The sequence below is a fragment of the Onychostoma macrolepis genome, chromosome 15, assembly GCF_012432095.1.
Source record: "Onychostoma macrolepis isolate SWU-2019 chromosome 15, ASM1243209v1, whole genome shotgun sequence".
Taxonomy (NCBI): Eukaryota; Metazoa; Chordata; class Actinopteri; order Cypriniformes; family Cyprinidae; genus Onychostoma; species Onychostoma macrolepis.
This window is the reverse complement of record NC_081169.1, coordinates 508,597-528,763: the sequence shown is the minus strand read 5'-3', so window position 1 is coordinate 528,763 and position 20,167 is coordinate 508,597.

Below are 20,167 nucleotides of genomic sequence, written 5' to 3'. Positions count from 1 at the left end.
GCTGACAATGCAAATAATAACAGTAACCTAGTGCTTAGGAATGTGCAGTGTGACATGATCAGGATTAATTGTTGACTGTAGATAAAGTATGAACAGTGTGAAATGTACAATAAGATTACACAGGATCCCCTTTAGCACTATAACTATGCTCAAATTATATAACAATAAAAAATAAAAATAAATTCTAATAATTAATCCAGGTTAGGCAAATCTTGGTTTATTGATGTGAATGCAATGTGTGGTAAAAGCAACCACTTTTCCCTATGAGGTGTGGGATTTGATTCAAACATGTTGAACTCTTTGTTAGCTTCAGAAGCTGTTAAAATGAACAAAATCCCTTCTTCCAAATATCCCTGAAACTGATTCAAATCTTATGAATAGACTACTGAGAGAAAGATGATGTCCCTCAACTCCAATTTCAGTGCATTTTTAACACTCCAACAGGTATGTTCTGTGCATATTGTTTTGATAGAGGAAAACAAGATGCATTCCTAGTATGCCTAGTAACATTACTTATTCTTCAGACATTCTGCTTTAAATACAATAAGTATCAGCTGTATACAAAGTGACCAACATCTGCTTTTCATCCACTAAAATAGGGAATATTCAACAATCTGAAAATGGAGCCTCATTGAGGTCCCCATATCTCTGGGACTGAACAATGTAGGGCCTTGAAAATGAAGATTCCAAAAGAAAAGTTTATTAGGAACTAGAATCTAAAATCATATTGCGATATCTTTAATACTTCTCGAGTTATAGGCATGCAAACTTTAGAAAAATAATATTCATGGCACTTGGACAGGTATGTTCAATGCAGTTGCTTTGACAGAAGTAAACAAGATACATCTCTAGTTTCAACATTATTTGTTCTTCAGACATTCCTCTTTAAAAGAAAAGTATCATCGTATTTTTGCAAATTGACCCACATTTGTTGTTTTTTTTACCACTGGAAATATGTACATTTTAACAATTTACTCTTGGAGCCATATTTAAATTCCAATATCTCTGGAACCGAACCATATAAGGCCTTAAAAATGAAGATGCCAAAAGGAACATTTGTTAAGACCCAATATCTAAAAGGGCATTAAGACATCTTTCTACTTTGAGTTACAGGCTTGCAGACTTTGGAGAAAAAAACTTAATAATTCACATAATTCAACAAAAATTGCTAAAGTCAACATATTTTACTAACAGACCTACCAATCTCTGTGTAAAAATTACATTATGATGCTGCCATTTTTCTGAAGCCATTTTTACCCCTGTAATTTGGCTCTGAATCTCAGCTGAAAATTGCCATTTTGAAATTTGGTTGATTTGACACGGAATGACCCAATAGTATTTGGCTGGGCAAAAGGGGAATGTGCACACTGCTTTCATTTGTAAATATGGAAGATTTTTTTCTGCTCCAGGGAGCCTTGACATGTTGATATTTAAATGAGAGAGAACAACATAGATTTTCTTTTTTTTTTTTTTTTAAAGCGGTCAGACACATGGTCTGTCCAAGGTTGTCTTGATTTTGAGGACCCTTCTTGTGGCCTAATCTTATCTCACATTTTTTTCGACATAGGGTTATTTATTTATTTCACCTCTAAACATCATCTCCAAACATTTAGTCCAGGCTCTCCCTCCTGTACTTTCATGGCCTCAGGTGTATGCTTGAGACACTCTGAGTCAATGTCCAGCTCCTGGTATATAGGTTTTGAGTCAGGAGACGAAGTGATGATGGTAAAAAGTAGCAGAGTTTATTGAACAATCTTAGTTGCGTTTGTCTCAATGCTCAGACCTTGTCTGATGAGCACAAATTCAACAAGTAGTATTATACCAAACTGATTCACAACAACATCCCATTAACCTTGAGTTTCCATAAACATTCCCTGCTATCTCTTATTCATACAGACAAAACAGTTCATTAAACCCCACAATCCTAAAATTGAACAATAATGGAATTGCATAAGCAAGAAAAACAAAAATAAATATGAAATATAGAAGCATAATAAAATTAATAAGTAAATAAATGAATAAATGTTAAAAGACTTAATGAAAATGATAAAAATAATCAAATGATAAATGATATAAATGTGTAATGACTAATGATATATGAATAAATGATTATTAATGAATAAATGAATGAATAAATGAACAGTTTGCATTTGAGGATCCTCAGAACCTTTAGTGCCATACTGGGTTTCCACATCTGCCACTTCTGCAGCTGTTGTAGATCAGTTTAATCAATTACTAAAATTTCAAACACATTTAGATTCACCCTTCTGTTATGTCATACAGTGCCTTACGAAAGTATTCAAACCCCTTCATTTTTTTTGTTTTGTCACATTTTATGTTGCAACCTTATGTTAAACTGCTTAAAAAAATGGCAAAGCAAAAACAGAACTGTCACAACTTTGTAAATTTATAAAAAATAAAACACTGATATAAGTACATTGCATAAGTATTCATACCCTTAACTCAATACTTAGCTGAAGCACCTTTAGAGCCTCGAGTCTTTTTTGTTTGATGCGACAAGCTTTGATCATCATCATCTGGCAATTATCTGTCATTCTCTCACCTGTTCACCTCTTAAGCTCTGTCAGGCTGGATTGGGGCAGATGCAAATTTTCAGGTTTCTCCAGAAATATTTGATTGGGTTCAAGCCCAGGCTGTGGCTGGGCCACTCAATGGACATTCACAGAGCTGTCTATAAGCCACTCTTGCTGTGTTTAGGGTCATTGTCCTGTTGGAAGGTGAACCTTCTGCCCAGTCTGAGGTTGTGAATGCTCTGGACTGGGTTTTCATTAAGGCTACCTCAATATTTTGGTGCATTGAGCTTTTCTTCTTCTCTGACGAGTCCCTCAGTCCCTGCCGCTGAAGAACAGCCCCACAGCATGAGGCTGCTACCAGCACACTTTACTGCTGGGATGGTACTCTGCAGGTGATGATCAGAGCTGGTTTCCTTCAAACATGATGCTTAGAATTCAGGTTAATCCGACCAGAGAATCTTGTTTCTCACAGTCTGAGGGTCCTTTAGGTGCTTTTTTGCAAATTCCAAGTGTGTTTTCATGTGTCTTCACTGAGGAGAGGATTGAGTCTGGCCACACTGCCATAAAGCCCAGATCGGTGGGGTGTTGCAGTGATGTTTGTCCTTCTGTAGGTTTCTCCCATCTACATATATGATCATGGAGCTCGACTAGAGTGACTATCAGGTTGTTGATCACCACTCTAACCAAAGCCCTTCTCCATCAGTTGCTCAGTTTGGCCAGGAGGCCAGTTCTAGGAAGAGTCCTCGTTGTTCCAAATGTCTTCCATTATGGATAATGGAGGCTACACACTTCTGTGAAACTTCAATGCAGCAGAATTTTTTTTCTGAACTCTTCCCCAGATGTGTGATTTGATGCAATCCTGTCTCTGAGCTATACAGGCATTTTTAGTTTTAGTTTTTTTTACTTCAGGGCTTGGTCTTTGCTCTAATATGCATTCTCAGCTGTTAGACCTTTTATTAAGACATGTATGCCTTTCCAAATCATTCCCATTCAATTGAATTTGCCACAGGTTAACTTCACTCAAAGTGTGGTAACATTTACAAGCAAAATGAATGCTCCTAAGCTAAATTTCAACTGTCCCAGATAAGGGTATGAATACATATGCAATGGAATCATTTCAGTTTTTTTATCTTTAATAAATTTGCAAAGATGTTAAAAACCGGTTATTTACTTTGTCGTAATGGTGTATATAGTGTAGATTAATGTGCGGAAAAAAGTAATTTAAAGCAGTTTAACATAAGGCTATAAAACAAAAAGTGAAAAAAATGAAGGGGTTTGAATTCTTTCACAAGGCACTGTATACACACACACACACACATACATATATGGCTGTGGCCAAGTGCAATGGATTCTATTTACATTAAGTGAAAATAGCAGTATATGTTAATGATATGCTATTTACACTATGTTAAAGTAGCAGGATTTTCTGCTATTTATACTACTTATTGCAAATAGTGGCAATTATCTGCACTTCAGTATTAGTACATTATAAAACAGTATGCAATAACGTATTGAGTGTAAATTATAATTCTAATTTAAATTATGAAATGGATGCAACCTCATTGGGATAATAAAGCCCTCCCTACACCTACCCTAACCAATACTTTATTTTCAACTTTTTGATTATTTCCTTAGCTTTCCTATGAGCTAAATGCCTTTCCGATGCGATATGAGATTTGAAAAGGGAGAAAATAAGTTTGGCAAAATGCGGTCTCAAACTCGGGTCGATCACCTCAAAAAGCATGCATTTTATGACATACACCACTGGAGACAAACTCTTGTATATGTCTTTTATAGTATTGACAATCCCAATCACACCTTGGTGGGCAGATTTAGTGTAAATAGCTTCTGCCAATAAGACGGGATATTTGCACTTAGTGTGAATAGACACTCCGTTTTGTTATACAATATATATAAAACAAAACTCCCTGTTGAACAACTTTGCAATACATTTATTTTCATTAGTGTATTTGTGCATCCTGAGCTGAATAGGTTTTATAATCAATAGAGAACAAAACTATAGATTTGATATAAATATGTACTTTTAATAAACACTTTACTAGAAAAAAATGCTGTATGAATGCAACAGTAGTTTCCTCTGCTGGACAACACCTGCCACCTTGTGGGGTATTTTGACTTGAGTACTGTGCTGTTACAACAGTTATGTGTCTGACAAAGCAAATTAATAAATATCCCTATGTAACATACAAGATCAAGATGATAAACATTCCTGACACATCACTAAAGTTAGAATTAATAACTGAACATGATAATTAGAAAATTAGAAAATACTTTAATATTTATAATTGTTTAAAATGTTTTAAAAGTATTTGTTTCAGCTGTTAAAAATGCAAGAGTTTGTCCAAATAAACCTCCTCTATATGACTTTAGTAGCATGGACAGTAAATCCTTGCAGGCTGTAGTGATCCAAACATGTTATTTGTAGACGGTCCCTCAGATGAGCGATGACGTCACGACACTCCATAGAGGTAAGCGTGTTTATCAGCGTCTTTAAAACGTCGAGTTCTACAGAAAAATGTGTTCTGCTTTGTGCTCATAGTAGTCGGTAATGATAACTGACCGAAATTAGCCTTTTTTGATGCAGATTAACAAAGTTATTGAACGCGGAAGTCCGAATATGCGAATATGACACCAACTTTACCCAAGTGGTTTAACAATGCATACGTGGAACTTTTCAGTCCATGCAGTCTTTCAGTTGATGCATGAATAAAACCTCACTATATGTTATCATACATAACCTACCATTCAATTAATTTATGTAAACAAAACAAAAAGCAAATCATTAAAATATCAAATCGGTATGGGCAGCCATGATAAAAAAAAAAAAAAAAAAACTACACTAAACTTAATATAATATAAAAGGAATCCTTGGCCTATTCTTCAATTTTTTTTTTTTTTTTTTTTTAATTTTTACATTTCTAGAATAATCAAATAACCGTAAATATATTTATACTATAAAATGATAATTAGACAGTTTAAATGATTATCTAGAAAGGGTAGTTTACAAGTTACAGGAGGAGACCAATTGCATCAACTGAGTGGTACCCAGCTAGGAATGTTATTGTTCTAACAATGTTAGACACAGAGAACATTATATATGTTCTGGTAATGTTGTCAGCGGCAAGCTTTATTTTAGTTCCCAGAATATTCTCCAAAAAGGTAGGATAACGTTCTCTTAAAAACATTCTAAAAATGTTTATTGATGACATTATTAGAACAATATCATCCCCTAACATTCTAATAAATATTTAAGTGGGACGCTTCCCATTGGATATTGGATGTGGACTCAGATGTTGCTCAGATGTCAAATATTGGTTGAAAGTAAAAACTCAACCTTTGTTTGATTAAGCTCACCCTTCATTAAGTAACTCCAAAAACAGCATTACCAACTTCACTTGATAAACCAGATTGACTTTATTTCTGTCAAACAGAGGTTTAGATATTGATGTCTGTTTAAAAGTAATAGTTTGGTTTGATGTCACCATCATGAATGAATGAATGAATGGACACATTTATATAGCGCTTCTGTTGTGTATTGCTGTACACCCAAAGTGCTTTACAATCATGTGGGGGGTCTCTCCTCAACCACCACCCATTATGGGGATCAGCATTTGCTTTTCTTGGGCAGTTTGACTCTTGACTTCTCAGTGTTTTTCTTTAGCTGCCGTTTCTATGCTTGTTATGGCAAAAACAGCAAGAGAATGTGATTAAATAATGCCGCTTGCTTGCTGATAGTTAAGATATCACCACACAGCAGTCTGCTTATTTGATTTCATCCAGTCTTATCTATGGTATTAATTGTATATTATTGCAACTCAAAACCACAAACTACTATCCAGCAGAATTTTAATCAGATAGTTTCAAGAATCTGAATTTATTAAAAAAAAATAAAAAACCTTTTTTTGTCACACAAACATGAAGAATCAGTGTATGAATCTCAACAATGGTGACATGCTTCATGCTGCAATGTATTCTAGGCGCATCGCACAAAACTCATCCTTGGCTCCCATGAAGCATGTCACCATTGTTGAGATTTATACACTGATTCTTGATGTCTGTGTGTGTCTAAGTATTCCGTAGTTCAAAGTGATTTGTGAAAAATGTCTTTTAAAAGTTATAGTTAGAAATACAGATTATTATATTAAAAGACTGTTGGGTCTTATGATGTTATAACATTACACCAATATGAAATTAAGCTAATAGCATAGATTACAGTTTAGATGAGAACAGTTGGTCAGATCACTACATGATGATAATATCTTCAACATTAGATCACATTTTCTCTTACGGCTTTTGCCATAACAGACAGTTAGAGCAACCAAATGAAAACAAACATTGAAACGTTTGAGTCAAACTGCCCAACTACTGATCATAGCAACGGTGACTTCAAACCAAACTATTATTTTCAATAAACCATCAACATTTAAACCTCTGTTAATCTCAATAAGAACTTTTGTAAATGTATGACAAAAATAAAGTCAATCTTGTTTATAAGGAGTTATTTAATGACGCTGGAGCTTGACATCAAGCAAAACGTGGGTTTTCACTTTCAACTAAAACTTCTGAACAATGTAAGTCCACATCTAGTGTAATGGGAAGCTTTCTTAGAACATTAGAGGATAATGTTCTAACAATGTTATCAATAAACAGTTTTAGAATGTTTTTAGAGAATGTTATCCTACCTTTTAGCAGAGGTGGAAAGTAACTAATTACAAATTCTTTCGTTACAGTACTTGAGTACATTTTTTTTTTTCTACTTTCTTGAGTATAATTAAATTGTGGTACTTTTACTTTTACTTGAGTAGAATAAAACTAAAGTATTCAACTTCGCTACATTTATTTTTCACCACACTTTGCTTTGACTTTCAATCACCAGTGTTGTCGTTTTGAATTATCATCATTCGCGCTTCAATATTTTAGTGAATGTGAGCTATGCTCTGATTTTAAATCGTAATTTTGTCAGCTCCTGAAATGGGTCAGACCGCTGATATTACCAGAGCACACAGCAGTAATAGAAACTCGGTTGATAGAAGGAAGGACAGTTACTGCGTGAATGGAGCAAGAACGAATGTAAGTGTCTTAAATTTTCTATGCCAGTGTCACAGATGAATTTCTGTTCAGGAAATCTGTACAGACAATAAAGTTAAACTAAACTAAACTAAACTAAATACATGCACACAGTTCAGTTGAATGGTAAAAATCTCTTTAACATTGAAGTTAAAAAAAAAAAAACCCTCAACAACAACACTGAAATAAGAGCGCATGCATTTTTACGAGCATCTGGCTGAGAGATCAACCATGATTTATCTGTTAATCAGATGCATTTAAAATAACCTTTTCTGTGTGCGTGCTTTGGATGTGTGCGCACATCGGCGAAGAAACAAGATTGTCTATGTATGACTGGACGATTTATTCATATCCAAAATGAGATGATGTGAATTACGTAGTGCTAAACACTCTCATGCAGTGCAAGTTTCATTCATACTTGAAGCTGGAGGGCGCTTTCAGGCAGAAAGTCCAAAACAGCCTTGTAGAAGTAATTTATAATAACTTATGATGTGCAGGAATTCCCTGATATGGACAAAGGCATCCTGCTATCGCTGTAGCTAAAAAAAAAAAGGTAATTTCAGATCATTTCCAGGTAATTAATATTGTATATGAACAATACAGTGATAAGTGACATAACATTTATTACAGTATATAAACTGTTCTGCCTTAATTTTAGGATTGGTTTATACAAACACATAATGTCATTAGGAAAATACAGAAAAAAAAAATATTATAGAATACAAATTATTGGTTATAGTCCAGCAGTGTATTTGATTTCTTAGCCAATTAAAATACTGTCAATAAAAAATAAAACCTGTCAATTAGACCAAAGTCAAAAGGTTTTTTTTTTTTTTTTACATTTCTGTCCCCCCTCATTTCTTAAATGATGGCTACGCCCCTATGTGTGCAGTACAGAAAATAGAGTCTTCTTGTTTTTGAATGGTTTAAAGTCATATTAAAATGCGCACAAAGGAATCAATAAGAGGAATCAAAATTTTAATTTTATAACAAGTAGATGATTCCTGACCTTAAGCATCCTATTCCAGAATTGGAATAGATTTCGGATTCCCAAGCCTACACAGCAAAAAAATCCAGAGTGAAATTAACTCTCCTGGGAGCAGGGGTGGACTTAGTGATTTGGGGGCCCCAACACAATAACTATATGCTCTTTTACACCTAACACGATAGGGTTTGCCGAGAAACAAATCGAAAATCTAATCTATTAAGCGAAAATCTCCAGTCATTGCATTCGTGCATTTATACGCGTTTTTAGATTATAGTTCATTTGCATTCATTTCGCGTTAGCGCGCCTAGGAAAAGCACACAAGAGAGTCATTTTGAAACATCAAGACAAATAAAATTATGACTTGAAACACAATAATTTCTTTACTGAGGTGAATATATCTGTTCTGAGACAGTAAAAACAGCTTAGAATGCGTGCAAAGAACGCTCCGTCTGTAATCACTAAAAGCTGTCACTCACTTCACTTCATCGTGTCTCACAACATTCCGTTAATAAGCTCTCTGCACAATGAATCTATTTACATCTTATCTACACGTTATAATGAGAGGATTCACAAGCTTGCAGAACTCTGCACCTGACAAAAACTCGCCGTTATGAGTGGTGAGTGAACATTTGACTCTCCATTACACAAATAGGCTACATACGGGTGCATTTGCCAAGCATGTTTCGCGAATATCAGACGGGGCCCCCTGATTTCCCGGGGCCCTAAGCGGCCGCTTACCTCGCTTATTGGTTAAGTCCGCCCCTGCCTGGGAGTACATGTGAGACCACACTCAAGAGTGTGAAAGTGTTAAAATAAGAGTGTTAAATTAACACTGAAGCAGAGTTAAAGTTAATGAGATAATTAAGTGATTCATTGTAGTGAGGCTTGGCCATTATTGAAGACACCTGATGTTAACGAGCAGAATCAGCAAAGATGAAAATCACAATTTTTATGTCACCATTATAGTGCTCAGCATTTGCTTTAGTTGGGCTCTTGACCCTTGACTTTTGAATATTATATTTTATTTGGTTGCTGTAACTGAATTACAACAGACAGACAAGCAATGAGAAAAAATATATGTACATTATTTTTCCTAAATCTCTGAGTCAGATTTTCATTGTTGATTATAGCAGTCCTGCGATTCATTAGAATAGAACTTCCAGCATGTTCAATATTATCCAAGAAATTTCTTAAAAGGTGTTTGTTTAAAAAACTGTTGTTTAGACACACAAACATCAAGAATCAACCTGTGAATCTCAACAACGGTGACAATCAAAAAGGTATGTTGCAGTGCATGTCTGGGTGCCACCAATCAAAATTCATCCATGGCTCCCATGATGCATTGCGGCATGAATAAATTATGAGCTGAATTGTCTTAGTAATTTCCTTTATTCTTACTATTTTATTTTTGTTTTTTTATGTGACTTTTATTAGCTTGTTTTCTAATGTTTAGAGTTCTGAATATGCTGTTTGTCACGATTGTTGAGATTGATACGCTGATTCTTGATGTCTGTGTGTGCCTAGAAGAAATACTTTTTTTAAATTTTATTTTAAGAACAACTTTCAAGAAATACTTTTAATAATTGGATACTGTAAAATCACAGGGCTGTTAAGATCAACAAGGTAAATCTGACTTTTTTTCCTTTAGGCTCAAACTGAGTTTGGTGATTCAGATCAAATGATCATTATGTAAAAACCTAACCAACATCACATTACTACTTTTTTCTCGTTGCTTGTCTGTCTGTTATAACTCAGCTACAACAACCAAACACAATTTAACTTGAAAAAAGTAAGGGTCAAGAGCCCAACTAAAGCAAAGGCTGACCACTATAATGGTGACATGGAAATTTAGATTTTCTCCATTGGTGATTCTGCTCGTTAACATCAGGTGTCTTCAATAATGGTCAATCATCACTCTGTTTCAGTGTTAATTTAACACTCTTATTTTAACACTTTCACACTCTTGAGTGTGGTCTCACATGTACTACCAGGAGAGTTAATTTCACTCTGGATTTTTTGCTGTGTAGGTAACTTAAGTATAAAAGCAAGTTATCAAATGTCTTAAAGCTAAGAATTACTCTTACTCTCCCAGTTATTAAAGATAGGAGCCTATATTTCTGACAGCTAATAATAATAATAATCATCATCATCATCATCATCATCATCTTGTCATCGTCAAAGGCATCAGCAACAGGCGATATCTCTGACTATCGTCAATACACAATACTATCGTCTATCGGCACAACCCTAAATTGAAGGTTGTGGTGATGCTTCGTTTCCTTGCCATAATGTATTCTCTTAAAAAATTATTTATTGTTGAATGTGAACTCCTATTAGGAATTTAACCATTCAATGTGAATTTATCTGAGAATATTCTTAATGATTCCAATTCTTGTCAATTACTAATTTCAATTCCAATAAGGTATATATATAAATAAATAAATAAATCTTAGATATCATTTTATTGCAAAATATTTCATTGTTAGCTGAATACTATGAATGAAAATCAACAGTCTAAAGAACACTTACACAAGGATGTGTGCATAGGAGTAAATTTCATGAGTTCTCAGCACTTAAGACTAAAATGGCACTTTGAGAAGCTTGAAAAATACGGGCCCTGGAGCCGTATGTATAAAGCCACTCAGAGTAAAATTCTAGTCCTAATTGTGTCAAAATTCTTAAGAATGACATCATTTTACTCTTATTCGTACACTGTAAAACCCGACAAGTCACGGTAACTCAAACCGTTTGAGTAAACCGATTGCCTTAAACCATTTAAAGGGTTAGTTAACTCCAAAATGAAAATGATATCATAAATTAATCACCCTCATGTCGTTCCAAACCCGTAAGACCTTCGTTCATCTTCGGAATTCAAAATAAGATGTTTTTGATGAAAATCTGAGAGCTATCTGACACTCCACAGACAGCAACACAACTGAAATGCTCATAGATCCAGAAATGTAGTAAATACATCGATAAAACAGTCCATGTGACATCAGTGGCTCAACTTCAGTTTTGCGATGCTACGAGAGTACTTTTTTTTGCAAAGAAAACAAAAATAACAATTTACTCAACCATTTTTCTCCCCTGAGTTAAGTGTGAAGCTGGTGATGCTGTTTATAAAGTTATTTAATCATCTCCAACTGAGATCTTGAGAGATTGAATGTTTTTTTTATCTTGTGTTGATTTCATCTAAGGCTGCGGCTGAAGTCAGTTGTAGTTCTTGTATTTCTGCTCGTCTCGGCTCTTTTTTTCTGTTCTTTCTCTTTCAGTGATACAGTTTGTTAACAGCAGGTGTTCTTCATTAATGCTCAATCATCACTCAATTACTAAACTAATTATCTCATTAACTTTAACACTGCTTCAGTGTTACTTTTTTAACACTCTGAGTGTGCATTATATATACACACACTGGAAGTGTTGATTTAACACTGGGGGTTTTACTGTGTATATGGTGAAATAATTTTTTTTCATTTTTTTTTTTTCTAAATTTGGGTGTTACAGGGTTAAGAATAAGAATTCATAAAGGTTCCTAAGTGTTAAGACTAGGTCTCAGCTCCTAAATTATTTAAGAGAGCTGAAGAGGTCTCATAACCTAGTTAGAAGTAACCAGAGGTGGATAGTCCAGGGGTCAGAAAGTAAGAAGTAAGTCAGAAAGTCCTGCCATATGTTTATTCCACCCATGAACTCAGCAGCTGATTTCACCAGAGGTGCGACCAAGTCATTTCTTTCAAGTCACAAGCAAGTCTCAAGTCAAATCCCAAGTCCTCAAAGAGTTCAAGTTAGTTAGATAATTAAGAGACTAATTAAATGATGATTGTGCATTAGTCATGTCATCACTATCATTTGTATAGCGCTTTTAACAATACAAATTGTGTCAAAGCAGCTTTACATCAGCTTGATATAAAACTGGGTGGCTTTATATCAGCTTTACAGTATTTAGACTGGGAAATAGTGTGTCGAAATAGTGTCATTCTCCTCTGGCCAGACAAAATCAACAGTTTAAATCTAGGCTAAAGCAGAGTCAGATTGTGCAGAGGACTCATCTGGTTCCTGTGGTCTTGTCCCGATGGCCGTCTAGGAGACAGGGTCTTCACTGGGGATCAGTCTCTGGGGCTCATCTAGTTGTCCTGGTCTCCGCTGATGTTCAGGGCTGTAGAGGTCATCTCTAGGTGCTGATCCACCATCTGATCTGAATACGGACCGGATCCGGGTGGCTGCAGTGAACATCTGATCTGCATACAGTCTGAATCTGGGTGGCTACGGTGACCTCGGAATAAGAAAGAAACAGATTAATATTAGCGTAGATGCCATTCTTCTAACGATGTAACAAGTACATTGGGTGTTTTGGGAAGTGTTCCCGGTTTCGGTTGACCTAATTAATGCAGCCTAACAATCCTTTAACGGATTTGAATTATAGAAATGCGATAGTGTATTATGTGTAAGCCAGGTTAAAGAGATGGGTCTTTAATCTAGATTTAAACTGACAGAGTGTGTCTGCTTCCCGAACTGTGTTAGGTAGATTGTTCCAGAGTTTGGGTGCTAAATAGGAAAACAATCTCCCGCCCGCAGTTGATTTTGATATTCTAGATATTATCAAATGGCCAGAGTTTTGAGATCATAGTGGACGTGAAGGACTATAGTGTGATAAGAGCTTACTCAAATAATGAGGTGCCAAACCATTCAGGGCCTTATAGGTAATTAGCAAGATCTTAAAATGTATACGATGTTTAATAGGGAGCCAGTGCAGTGTTGACAGAACCGGGCTAATGTGGTCATACTTCCTGGTTCTAGTAAGAATTCTAGCTGCTGCATTTTGAACCAGCTGGAGTTTGTTTATTAAACGTGCAGAGCAACCACCCAATAAAGCATTACAGTAGTCTAAACTTGAGGTCATGAACGCATGAATTAATGTTTCTGCATTTGACATTGAGAGCATAGGTCGTAATTTAGATACATTTTTAAGATAGAAAAATGCAGTTTTACAAATGCTAGAAACATGTTTTTCGAAGGAAAGATTGCTATCAAAAAGTACGCCTAGGTTCCTAGCTGTTGACGAAGAATTTACAGAGCAGCCATCAAGTATTAGACAGTGATCTAGGTTATTACATGCAAACATTTTTGGTCCAATAATTAACACCTCTGTTTTTTCAGAATTTAGCAGTAAGAAATTGCTAGACATCCAGTTTTTGATATCAACTATATATTCTGTTAGTTTTACAAATTGGTAAGTTTCATCAGGTCACAAAGAAATATAGAGCTGAGTATCATCAGCATAACAGTGAAAGCTAACACCATGTTTCCTAATGATATCTCCCAAGAGTAATGTAAAGCGTGAAAAGTAAGTGGCCAAGTACTGAGCCTTGAGGTACTCCATACTGCACTTGTGATTGGTATGATACCTCTTCAATTACTGCCACGAATTGATGGCGGTCAGATAAGTACAATTTGAACCATGCCAGTGCACTTCCTCTAATGCCAACATAATTTTCTAGTCTATTTAAAAGAATGTTGTGGTTGATAGTGTCAAACGTGGTGCTAAGATCCAGTAGCACTAATAGAGAGATACAACCATGATCAGATGATAAAAGCAGGTCGTTTGTATCTCTAATGAGAGCAGTCTCAGTACTATGATATGGTCTAAATCCTGACTGGAAATCCTCACATATATAATTTTTCTCTAAGAAGGAACATAGTTGTGATGATACTACCTTTTCTAATATCTTTGACAGAAAAGGGAGATTCGAGATCAGTCTGTAATTAATTAATTCTTTGGGGTCAAGTTGTGGTTTTTTAATGAGAGCCTTAATAACAGCCAGTTTGAAGGTTTTTGGGACATATCCTAATGACAATGATGAGTTAATAATATTCAGAAGAGGATCTATTACTTCTGGAAGCACCTCTTTTAGGAGCTTAGATGGAACAGGGTCTAACATACAGGTTGTTTGTTTACAGTCAACAAGTTCATACAATTCTTAATTTCCAATAGAATAGAATGAATTGTTCCTCAGGGCATCTATAGCGTACTATCTGATGCTATACTGTGGCTGACAGCTGCAGGGTTACAAATTTATCTCTAATAGTTTCGATCTTGGAAGTAAAGTAGTTCATAAAGTCATTACTACTGTGCTGCTGGGTAATGTCTGCACCTGCTGATGTTATATTTTTTTGTTAATTTAGCCACTGTATTGAATAAATACTTGGGGTTGTGTTTGTTTGACGTAAAGTAAGCAGATCTAGCAGTTTTTAAGGCTTTCCTGTAGGAGAGAGCATTTTCCCGCCAAGCAATATGAAATACCTCTAATTTGGTTTTTCTCCAGCTGCGCTCCATTTTCCGGGCTGCCCTCTTTAGGGCGCGAGTGTGCTCATTATACCACAGTGTTGGACTCTTTTCCTTAATCTTCCTTAAGCATAAAGGCGCAACCGTAAAGACGCAACCGTATCTAAAGTGCTAGAAAAGAGAGAGTTCATGGTTTCTGTTACATCAAGTCATTCTATATTTTTTTTTTAATGATGAGATAATCATTATAAGCTCTTCTGATTTAGTTCAAAATAACTTTTGTTTCATTTATATGTTTTGCAAAATTAACTCTCTGAAAACACAGCATACGAGCAAAGTGTTGCTCTAATATTTACAAATAAAGAACTTTAAAAATATGTAACGCATATAAATATTTGAATTATGTAACGTTTAGACACACCGATACCAAAAACCAGCAAATGAATCTCAACAATGGTGACAGTCAACAAAATGCTTCATGCTGCAATGCATGCTGAATAACACCACACTGTAAAAAATTGCTGTAAAATTTACAGTAACTTACTGGCAATTTTGGTTGAGTACTGTAAATCAATAATTACAATTGTACTGTAAAAATACAGCAAACTCTTGCATGCTGTAAAATAGTTATGATGGTGTGTAAACATTTGGTAAGCTTATTTCATTTGATTCTACTAAGAAGGAACATTTCTTAATACAAATATAATATAAAGCTACTAAAAACATGACTTTAACTCAAATCGTTGCAGTTTATCATCAGCTATAGCACACATGCATGTGGTAAAGCAGTTAACAAAGAAATCATCACTGTATCAGCAACTCTACAGTTACTGTCTTTAAATCAAGCAGCAAAACCTCAGTGTTTGTGGCTCATCATTGACTGAAGCACAGGCTCTACTCTCCACCGCAATGGTGATCCACAAAACTAAATTAAACTAACAGATCTCTCTTGTGCAAAATAATACAGTTCAGTTAAATATTTACTCTCCTTATAGATAACACCTGCTGTTAACAAGCAGAATCACTGAATGAAAGAGAAACAAGAACTACAACTGACTTCAGCCACAGCCTTAGATGAACTCAACTGAAATACAAGACATCATTAAATCTCTCAAGATCTGATTCAACAACTCCACAAACAGCATTACCAGTTTCACACATTACAATTTGACTTTATTTCTGTCATATGTCTATAAAAATAATTTGAGAATTAACAGAAGTTTATGTGTTTTATTGAAAACGTTTAGTTTGACCTCACCATTGTGGCGATCAGGGTTTGCTTTAATTGGGCTCTTGACCATCAAATTTTAACCTTAGCTTTTTTCTGGCTGCTGTAACTGTGTTTGTAGAGCATGTTTGTTACAGCATGAAAAGCCAGGAAAATGGGTGATTATGTGCTTGTGATTGATTATTGATAATGATGTAATCATTATCTAGTGGCTTAATGCACTGATCTCATTCAGAGGCTGATCTTTAAAGGCATCGTGTGGATTTTTTTTATTTGTTAGTTTGGTGTTTACAGCTGCTATATGACCCTGAATGAGACGACAAACTGCTACTGAAAATTTTTAAAAATGTCTTATGCACAAAACTACTACGGCAGCAATTAGACACACACAGACATCAAGAATCAGTGTATGAATCTCAACAATGGTGACAATCAAAAGCTTAATGCTGCAATTCATGCTGGGTACCAGCACAGTACAAAACTCACCCATGAATCCCAGCATGCATTTTGGCATGAATAAATTATGCCGCTGAATTGTCCACTTATTGTCTTTAATTCTTACTATGTGCTTTTATTTTTTATTTTTTTGTGTTGAGTTTTAGTAGCATGTTTTGTGATGTTCAGAGTTGATCTGTTCATTTATTTAGTTGATTGTCACCGTTGTTGAGATTCATACGCTGATTCTCGATGTCTGTGTGTGTCTAACTGTTGCCGTAGTACTAAAATTTTTCAGTAGCAAGCAGTTTGTCATCTCATTCAGGGTCATATAACGATTTGAAACAACACACACACAAAAAGATATCCACACCATGTCTTTAAAGATCAGCCTCTGAATGAGATCAGTGAATCAGGCCACTAGATAATGAGTATATCACTATCAATAATCAATCAAAAGCACGTAATGACAAATTTTTCTGGGTTTTCTTGCTATAGCAAATGTGCTCTACAAACACAGCTACAGCAGCCAGAAAAATGCTAAGATTAAATTTTGATGGTCAAGAGCCCAACTAAAGCAAACCCTGACCGCCACAATGGTGAGGTCAAACTAAACGTTTTCAATAAAACAACTAAACTTCTGTTAATTCTCAAATAATTTTTATAGACATGTGACAGAAATAAAGTCAAATTGTAATGTGTGAAGCTGGTAATGCTGTTTGTGGAGTTGTTTAATCAGATCTTGAGAGATTTAATGATGTCTTGTATTTCAGTTGAGTTCATCTAAGGCTGTGGCTGAAGTCAGTTGTAGTTCTTGTTTCTCTTTCATTCAGTGATTCTGCTTGTTAACAGCAGGTGTTATCTATAAGGAGAGTAAATATTTAACTGAACTGTATTATTTTGCACAAGAGAGATCTGTTAGTTTAATTTAGTTTTGTGGATCACCATTGTGGTGGAGAGTAGAGCCTGTGCTTCAGTCAATGATGAGCCACAAGCACTGACGTTTTGCTGCTTTATTTAAAGACAGTAACTGTAGAGTTGCTGATAAAGTGCTTTATCACATGCATGTGTGTTACAGTTGATGATAAGCTGCAACGATTTGAGTTAAAGTCATGTTTTTAGTAACTTTACTATTACAAATTAAGTGTTTGCAGTTTTATATTAAGAAATGTTCCTTCTTAGTAGAATCAAATGAAATAAGTTTACCAAATGTTTCCACACCATCACAACAATTTTACAGCATGCAAGAGTTTGCTGTATTTTTACAGTGCAATTGTAATTATTGATTTACAGTACTCTTGTAAATTTACAGTCTTACTGGCAACCAAAATTGCCAGTAAGTTACTGTAAATTTTACAGCAATTTTTTACAGTGCATAGTAAAAACTCGCATCATGTTCTGCAGTATGAATAATTATTGTCAACACGGTTAAGGATCATATGATAAGCAGTGTTGGGGAGAGTTACTTTTAAAAGTAATGCATTACAATATTGTGTTACTCCCTAAACAATAACTAATTATGTTATTTAGTTACTTTTTATGAAAAGTAACGTTATATTACTTTTAAGTTGTTCTTTAAATCTGGGCAGGGTTTGTTTGGTTTAAAATAAAAAAGCTCTATTTTTGGCAAACATAAAAGCCCTTTCACACCAAAAGTGAAATTAATAAACTGAAGAAAAAGTAAATTCACTGTCTGTAAAGTAGAACACAGAAGAAGAAAGGTCAACACACTACAGCAATAAAAAAAGAAACACACGTTTATCTACAGCAATTTTTGCTTATTAGAATGGTTGAATTGGATCATTGAATCAGCAAAGACATTGGTTAATATAATGGGATTAAATACATAAAGGATATTTGTGTTATTTAACATTTAATTAATTGAATTGCGTGGTATTCTGAGTTGCATTTCAAAGTTTTTATTCATTTTGAGGAATACTGAAGTTTTTTGTGAGTGAGATTAATTAATGCATGTTCATATTTATTCTAGAACTACACTGTAAAACCCAACAAGTTAGGGTAACTCAAACTGTTTGAGTAAACCAATTCCCTTTGGCTTAAACCATGTAAGTTTTAAAACTTGCAGTTAAGTAATTAAGTGATTAATTAAGTGCTGATTGAGCATTAGTGATGAACACCTGATGTTAACAAACAGAATCACTGAAGAAAAGAGAAACACAAGAGCAACTACAACTGACTTCAGCCAAAGCCTTAGATGAAATCAACTGAAATAAAATACATTAAATCTCTCAAAATCTGATTAAATAACCCCACAAACAGCATCACCAGCTCCACTTATTAATAACCAGACTGACTTTATTTCTGCCAGACATCTACAGAAGATCTTATTGAGAATTAACTAAGGTTTAGATGGTGATTTATTGTTTCATTTGAAGTAACCATGTTAGAGATCAGTGTTTGCTTTAGTTGGGCTCTTGATCCTTGACTTCTGTGTTAGTTTTTGTTTTTTTTCTGGCTGTTGTAACTATGTGTTCCTTGAACATATTTGTTACAACTCAAAATCTCAGAGAAAATTATCAGTAGTTGGTTGCTGTGTGTTTATAGTAATGATCATCTATTAGTGAAGTGATTTTACTGAGATTGAACATAGACTCATTTTGTGTCTAATCTTTGATTAATTGGATGTGTATTGATTGTAGTAAAAGTGATTCTAAGAACCACTGATCAGCTTCATGGTACCAACAAAGCCGGATTGGACTGGTTTGGTTTTGTCAACCCAAAACTAATTCTGTAACCCTGAGTTTGTTCAACCACCATCATGATACAGCCCAAAGGAGACATACCAATAGAAAACAATTTCAAAGCACCAGTCATTATTTGTGATAATTTTGCACAATACAAAGCTGTTTTTGCAAAAATATATTTAAATATTTCAGTGTCTTAATTAAATTATTTTATTGTAGTTGCATTAAATGACTGGTGTTGTGCTGCTGTGACTTCACATGAGCAGGCCCACTATTGGGTGTTTCTGGTGTCGAGGGCTGCCATTTTGTGTTGACATCATTGTAGTCACATTTAGTTCACAACACTTAAGAATCAGTCTTAGACTTTACTGAAAGTTGCTTTTAGCTTCTTTATAAAAGTCTCCTACTCTTTGACAAAAGTCAAAGCTTAAGACTATTCTTAAGAGAATTTCTGAGAAGTAGCATACATACGGGCCCTGGTCTTAGATGTAAGGTTCCCAGCACTGTGAAAATAAAAGTCCCATTTATGACACTTATTGGCCAAACAGAAAAATGTATCGCCATTTTCAAATAATTACAGATATGGGTCGACTACTAATTCAGACTCAGACTTTGCTAACTCGTTAAGGCTAATTTACTGAAGATAGTTAATTTTGAAAGAGTGATGGTTCACTAATTGGCTTCATCAGTTCAGTTTCTAAACCACCAACATAAAATATGAGACATGATCACTGAATTATTGCTAGACCTATTGCGTGCTAAATAGCAGTAGTCGTGGCCTAATGGATAGAGAGTTGGACTTGCAGCCTGAAGATTGTGGGTTAGAGTTTTAGGTCCAGCAGGGGTTGTAGGTGGAGGGAGTGAATAACCAGCACTCTCTCCACCCTCAATACCACAACTGAGGTGAGA